The sequence below is a fragment of the Eumetopias jubatus genome, unplaced genomic scaffold, assembly GCF_037043125.1.
Source record: "Eumetopias jubatus isolate StellerSeaLion01/CBP00866 unplaced genomic scaffold, mEumJub1_p1.0 scaffold_5, whole genome shotgun sequence".
NCBI classification, from domain to species: Eukaryota; Metazoa; Chordata; class Mammalia; order Carnivora; family Otariidae; genus Eumetopias; species Eumetopias jubatus.
Genome location: NW_028274811.1, coordinates 54,059,933 through 54,067,294, shown reverse-complemented (window position 1 = coordinate 54,067,294; position 7,362 = coordinate 54,059,933).

The window sequence follows — 7,362 nt, the reverse complement described above, 5'->3', positions numbered from 1 at the left end:
CATTAGGTCTATTAAGTGTTGATAAATCTAAATTTCTTATGGGGAGGTTAAATATAAATAGCTTTGGAAGTTCTGCCCCCTCTTCTTTAGAGACCCGTGAGTTGCATTTTTCATTTGCTAACTCAAGTAAATGATCATTGAAGATTTTGGCAAGGGTGTGAACTGTCATTTAAAGGGGCACTTATTTCACCTTTAACTAAGGCCTCTCTACCCCTAACATATGCCTTTCCCATATGCCAACTCAGATATCTTGCCCAGTAGGTGACAGAAGCTTAAGAGAATTCAATTTTATCTCAGTAGAGGGCGTCGCTTCCTTCCAGGAATGTGACAAGCCCTTAGCAACGAGAGGCAATCTTAAGACCTGGGACCTAAGGAAAGAGGTCTTAAGAGCAGTGTCTATGTCTGTAAGGGCTGAATGAAGCTCATTCTTTATCCAACCTAATATCCTCATTTCCTGGGGGGGGGGCTCAGGTCCAGAAAACTGCTCAGAATTCCATGGTTAGCTGATGACAAGACCAGCACCTGAATTCAGGCCTTCTACCCTCACCCCAGTGCGCTCTCCTATTCCTCACCAACCTCCCATGTGCATTTGCTAAGCAACAGTAACCCTGGTCCATTTCATTTGATGTAATTACTGACATATTTGAGTTTTAATCTGTCATCTTATTTCTCGATTTCAACATATCCTCCTCTTTAATAATTCTTCTTTTGTTTTCTGACTTCTTTTGGATTGACTAAGATTTGTTTATTATTTTTTTCCCCTTTATTATTTTGGAAGATTTACATTAATTATCTCTTCTTTTAGTGGTTAGCTTAAAACTTTTTTTTTTTTTGCTATTTATTATATCTTTAACCTTGCATTGTTAAACTTATTCAAATCTAATATAAATACTGATCTTTATTATTGGCCTATACAATTCAGGAACATAAGAACACTTTAACCCACATCCCACTCTCGCCATTGTTGACAGTATTTTAAATTTTATCTAATTTTTAAATTCCACAAGATACTTGTATTGGGTTTTTTTTTTGCTCTTCATTTTTTCTTGCATCTCAGACTTGCCATCTGGATCATTTTGCTTTATCTTGAAACACATCTTTTAGAATTTCCCAAACTCTCTCATTTAAAATAAGTTTTCATTCATCTTTGTTATATATACATATGTATGTATGTACTGGGAATAGAATTCTAAGTAGGCAATTAATTTCTTTCAGCATGTTGACAATATCATTTTACTGTCTTCTGACTTCCATTATTGACTTTAGAAGTCAGCTGTCAATTTAACTTTGTCTTTGAAGACAATACACCCTTTCCCCCGTGGCTGCTTTAAATATATGGTGTATAGACTGTTCAGGATTTTTTTGGCTTCCTATGGTTTTATTATAATGTGCGTGGGAGTGCTGTGTAAATATACTGTGCAGACTCTATTAGGCTTCTTGAATCTATGGAAAGATGTCTTTCATTAGTTCTAAATATTCTCAGCTCTTATATTTTAAGATATTACCTTTCGCTCTCCCTCTTCTTCAAACATAGGGTCTTCAAACAAGAGTTTAACTCTCTCTTCTTTAAACAAAGCAAGATGGTTTTATAGTTTATGGCTAATAATTCCAACAGACATTATCTCCATTATCTGCTTATGGGCCTATTTGAATTGTCTGTTGTTTCTGCTGCTTCCTGCTCAGTGTGTTTTATCTCCCCATAATGATTGGCGATTTTTGACAGTGTGTTGGGCCCTGTATTTTAAAAATTATTTGCAAGAATAATTTGAGACTTAGCATGATAGCATCTTCTTCCAAAAAGGATTTTTTTTTAAGATTTTATTTATTTATTTGACAGAGAGAGAGAGCGCGAGAGCAGGAACACAAGCAGGGAGAGCGGCAGAGGGAGAAGCAGGCTTCCTGCTGAGCAGAGAGCCCGATGCGGGGCTTGATCCCAGGATCCTGGGATCATGACCTGAGCTGAAGGCAGATGCTTAATGACTGAGCCACCCAGGTGCCCCCAAAAAGGCTTTTCATTTGTCTCTGCCAGACACCTGAGGTGCTATCAGTCTAGCTCCAACTCAAACCAAGTTCAACATTTAAGGTTGCCTGGACCATCCACCTGACAGAAAGGCAGAAGGAAACTGTGTGCAGAGATTGGTTTACTCATGATTCACCTTACCTGAAATTGTAACTCTTTGGGATCTCAGTTTAAAGAGAAGGTGGTTGACTAGAATCCCCACCTCTGGTGGATTGCAGGTCTTTCCTTTTGCCCCTGGCCCTAGGAATTTATCAGAAGTACAGTTCAGTTTTGCAGCTCTTTCTTTAGGATTGGCAAATGCGCAGAGGGCAAAATCAGATTTGAAGATCAGTCCTATTCTCTGGGTTCTCCTCTTCTGGATTTTGGCTTTTAAAGTCCTCACTACCTTGTGGATATTTTGAGGCCTTTAAGAAGATGTTTTTCATATTTCATCTAATTCTTTAGGTTTTTTTTTTTTTTTTTAGTGGGAGGTTTGGTCCAAATTTCCCGGTCATCAGTTACTGGGAGTAGAAGTTACCATTTAGTCATCAGAGGAAAGGAAATTTTTCATAGTCCTTTATTTCTATTTTATGTCTATCAATTTGTTAGTCCCTATAAAGTACTTTGCATATGCCAAGAATGTAATTTATCCAACAGAACCAAAATCATTATAGAGAACTCATCAAATCCATCTTTTCAAAGAACCCAATCTGGTATGATACAAATTAGTTCATAAGACATTTTTAAGTCATGACTACTTCTGGCCTTTGGACTTTAATATGATAAACTTATGCCCCACCAACTTGTAAAAATATAATGGAAGATACAGAGATCATATATAACATACATACATAATATATCCTACTAAGGGCGCTCACTCTTCCCACTGAATAAAAGCCTCTACCCGTTTCCTTGCCTCTTTCAGGTGTTTTCTGTCCTCACCTTCTCACTGAGGCCTTCCCTAGACATCCTATTTGAAACTGTAAACTCTACCTCATTCCCACACTTCTTAATTCCCCCCTGTTCTTTTCCTTTCTCCCTCTTCCTCCACCATTTTATATACTATATGTTATATATCTTGGCTCTATTTATGGCTGCCTCTCCAATCTTGATACATCTGTTTAACCTCTAGATTCCTTGGTTATAAAATAGGACTAAGAAAAGTATCCCACCATTCTTCATATAGCTGTTTAACAGATAAGTGTAGTAATCTATCAGCAAGAGATTCTAAAAAAGGATTTTTTGAAAAAAAGAACCAAATGAGAATTCTAAAAGTGAAAATTACAACATCAAAAAGAATCTACTGGTTGGGCTTAACAGTAAAATAAAGAGAACAGAACAAAAATCAGTGAACTTTAAAATAGTTCAAACAATGGTAGAAATGAAGAACAGAGAGAAGAGAGATTTAAAAAAATGAGCAAATCCTCAGAGACCTGTGGACAATATCAAAAGGTCTAATGTATGTGCAATTGGAGTCACTGAAGGAGAAAAGAGAAAAAGGGGGCAGCAAAGAATATTCAAAAAAAAAAAAAAGAACTGATGAAAAACATCCTAATTAGGAGAAAGATTTAAATTTATAGATTTAGAAAGGAGAGCAAACCCACAGAGAACAGATTTAAACACACACTCACAAGCATAGGCATATCAGTGTCAAACTGCTAAAAATGAAATTTGAAGAGAAAAATCTTGAAAGAACCGAAGGACCTTTACAAACTCATCCCATACCAAGTAAAATACTGCAACCAAAGTTTAGTGAGCTTGGAGTACTAGGGAAAATTTTTCAGTGGAGATATTGTTCCTTTTCACTATGTAGCACATCAGGTATGTCAGGAGCTCACTGACAAGGAGTGTCAAACAAAACAGAGATGGGTGGCTGGAGAGGACGTTAACAGCCCTTTCTTTATTTCCCTTTTGGTTGGGCAAGTCTCCTGGGGGAAACAGGATGATACAGGCTCACTGAAGGCAGAGAGATTTTGACATCAATAATTCTAAAATCAGGGAAAGAGAGAAGTGAGATCCTCATGGTAAACTTGCGAATGGCCTGACCAGAAAGTCTAGTACTTCCTGGAGCCAGGGGAATTTCTGAAGTAGAAATAGAGGAAAGAAATTTGGGGGAGATGGGGAAGACCCAGAAGATTTTGATTATTTGCCAGCATTTGTTTCCTCAGTGATTCTCTTCCCTCACACTGTAGTCTAACCCTTCCCAGGATGCGTAGGTCTCGGGAGCAAGTGCTTTGAAAAGTAAGAGGGCAGATTATTCTTTCCCTTCCGTTTTACGAATATATCACAGGGTTCTAGAGGTGGCTGTAGACAGATCAGTTTTCCAGGGAAGGGTTATTACCTCATTTTGGCAGATGTGGTGCCTTTAGTTCATGAAGATTTTAATGACTGAAAACAAATAAAACTCCCAAATGTAAACCCAAAGTTTGCTGCTTGTAATTATGTTTTCCATGCGAGACTAGAAATGAGGTTATGGCTTGCTTGTGATGTAAACCTCTTTTCCTTCTTTTTTGTTCCCCCTTCCCTCCCCACCCACCCGTCATTCCCTTATAATCTCCATGCTTTGGGATCAATATTCCTGAGGGAAGGGAGGAGTAGAGCAGTCCAAGCAACGGTGCAGTGTGGTTGCCTGATGTGGCAGCAGGTCCCAGGGCTGCACACTGATGGGAAAGGGGCAACCTCACAGCATCGTGGCAAGTCTTCCAAGGCCTGTCTGCAGCTCTTCCTGTAAGCAGAGGCCTTTTCCTGTGTTTGAACTCACCACCAATGGCTGTCCTACCAAAGGTAAACAGCAGCAGTCTAAGCAAACTACACTTTTTCCAAAAGAAAGCTTTTAACTTTTCTTTTGGAGGAGGCAGAAGGGGGTTGTTTGAGGACTGGGTGGAGGAGGACAGGGAGGAGGTGAGACCAGAGGAAACACAAGTGACCCCAAGCCCTGCCCTGCCTGTTTTTTCTTTCTTTCTTCTTCTTTTTTTTTTCTTTTCACCTCCCTCATTATTTTTGGCTGGCTCCTTTGTGCAGGCTGCCTTCTATTCACTGACAGCTGCTTTGAACATCAGTCATATCAGGTCATCTGCCAAGCTGTGCGCCTCTGGCCACATCAGTCTGAGGCCTCCGGTCTGTCAGCTTCAAAGTGCCTCACACGTGGTGACTTGCCTCCTTTGGGGTGTTAAAAGAAGGGGAAGCCTGGAAAAACTCGTGACACCTCTGGAATTAAGGCTGGAATCTTCTATATCATTTTGCAGAAGAAGAAATCAGGACCCGGGCACCTGGGTGGCTCAGGCGGTTGAGCATCAGACTCTTGGTTTCCACTCAGGTCATGATCTTGGGTCCTGTTATCGAGCCCCACGTCGGGCTTCTCACTGAGTGTGCTTAGTACAGAGTCAGAGTCGCTTGGGAGATTCTCTCTCTCTTCTTCTCCCTCCCCCTCTGTCCCTCCCCTCACTTGTACACTCTCTCTGAAATAAATAAAATCTTTAAAAAAGAGAGAGAGAGAGAGAAGAAATCAGGACCAAAGAAGAGCAGTGAAGCCTACTGCCAGGCCTTGTGGCCAGTAAGTGGAAGGACGGGGAGCCACGTCTCCTCACGTCTAGTCCCAAGGGGTTCTTCCTGGTCCTTGTATTTATTTATTTTTATAAATTTTATAAATAATACATTTTTTAAAGATTTTGTTTATTTGAGAGAGCGAGAAAGAGCAAGAGCACGAGCAGGAGGGAGGGGTAGAGGGAGAAGCAGACTACCCACTGAGCAGGGCGTCTGATGTGGGACTCCATCCCAGGACCCTGGGATCATGACCTGAGCCAAAGGCAGACGCTTAACTGACTGAGCCACCCAGGCACCCCTGGTCCTTGCATTTAAAACCATGTTTCTCAAAGGAATCTTAGCCTCCTCAAAGATGCCTCAGCAATGATGACATTTGAGAGGGGATGGGGGAAGGAAGGACAAAGGAGAATGCCTAATGGCCCCTCCAGTGGAGCTTCTTCTCTTTGGTTTCATTCATTCATTCATTCACTCATTTATTCATTCCACAAATGTCTATTGAGCAATTTCTATGTGGCAGGTAACTTCTAGATGCTAGAGATACAACAATGAACTCAGAAAGTCTGGGTTCCCATAAAATTTGTAATCTGTTGTCTATACTGGTCTCTAAGATTATGTTTTTGGTAAAATGGTTCTGTTCTTTTTTTCTTTAAGAAAATAAAATATTTTCCATACGTAGTTTTCAAAGCATTAACTGATACTCATCAAACAGCATTAAGCGGAGATTTTGCCACTACATACAACAAATTAGCTGCTGATCTTTCAACCCCTGGCAATTTGAAATCTATTAAAAAAAAGACAACTTAAAACGAGAATTTGCCCCTGACGGTATCGTCTCCACTCACTCACTGACAAATGTAGGAGAGAAATAAATAAACAAATCGATGGTACGGATGATTAGCTGAACTCTTCTAATCTGTTATATCCACATCAGGGGTCATTAGTAGACTTTCCTCTCAGGTATCCCAGGCGGAGTGCAGTCAGCGTGTGAATACTTTAAGGTTGACCCCCTTTGTTTGGTGGTAGGGTGGATGTGGGTGTGGCCGTTAATAGCCTGTTGAGTTTCAGAGTCAAACTGTGATTGCTACCAGCAAATATTCCCACCTGGAATTTGGGGTTTGAAAATTTGAGGCCAAAAATAAACTAGCAGCCTCTCTGGTGCTAACGTATCAATTATCGTTCAGGGTGTAACAAATTTCCGCCAAACCTAGCGGCTTCAAAAGCACAAATATGAATTACTTCACAGATTCTGTGGGTCAGGCATTCAGGAAGAAGTGAGCTGGGTGATTTGCCTCAAGAGCTCTCATGAGACTGTCATCAGAATGTGGCATTAGAAGGCTTGACTGGGCTGGATGATCCATTGCCAAAATGGTGCACTCACAGGGCTGTTAGAGGAGGCCTCAGTTTCTGTTCATGTGGTCCTTTCCACAGGTTACTTCAGCATCCTTATGACATGGCATCTAGACTGCTTCCCCCAGAGCAAGCAATCTAAGAGAAGGTGAATGAAGAGGAAACCTTAATGCCTTTTATGACCAGTCTTCTAAGTCCCTCCCCAGCATATCTGCCTTTTTCTATTTTTAGAAACAAATCACTAAGTCTAAGTGATTAGATCTCAAAGGATGGAAAATTGGGCTCCATCTTCTCTTCAAAAGAAGAATATCAAAGACCTTATAGACATATTTTAAAATGATCAAATTTAGATTCCTTCCTCATATAAAATTTATTTTTTTGTAGAATCTTAAAACAAATCACGTTTCATCTGTTAATACTTCCCTATAAATTTTATTTTATTTTATTTTATTTAAAGATTTTATTTATTTATT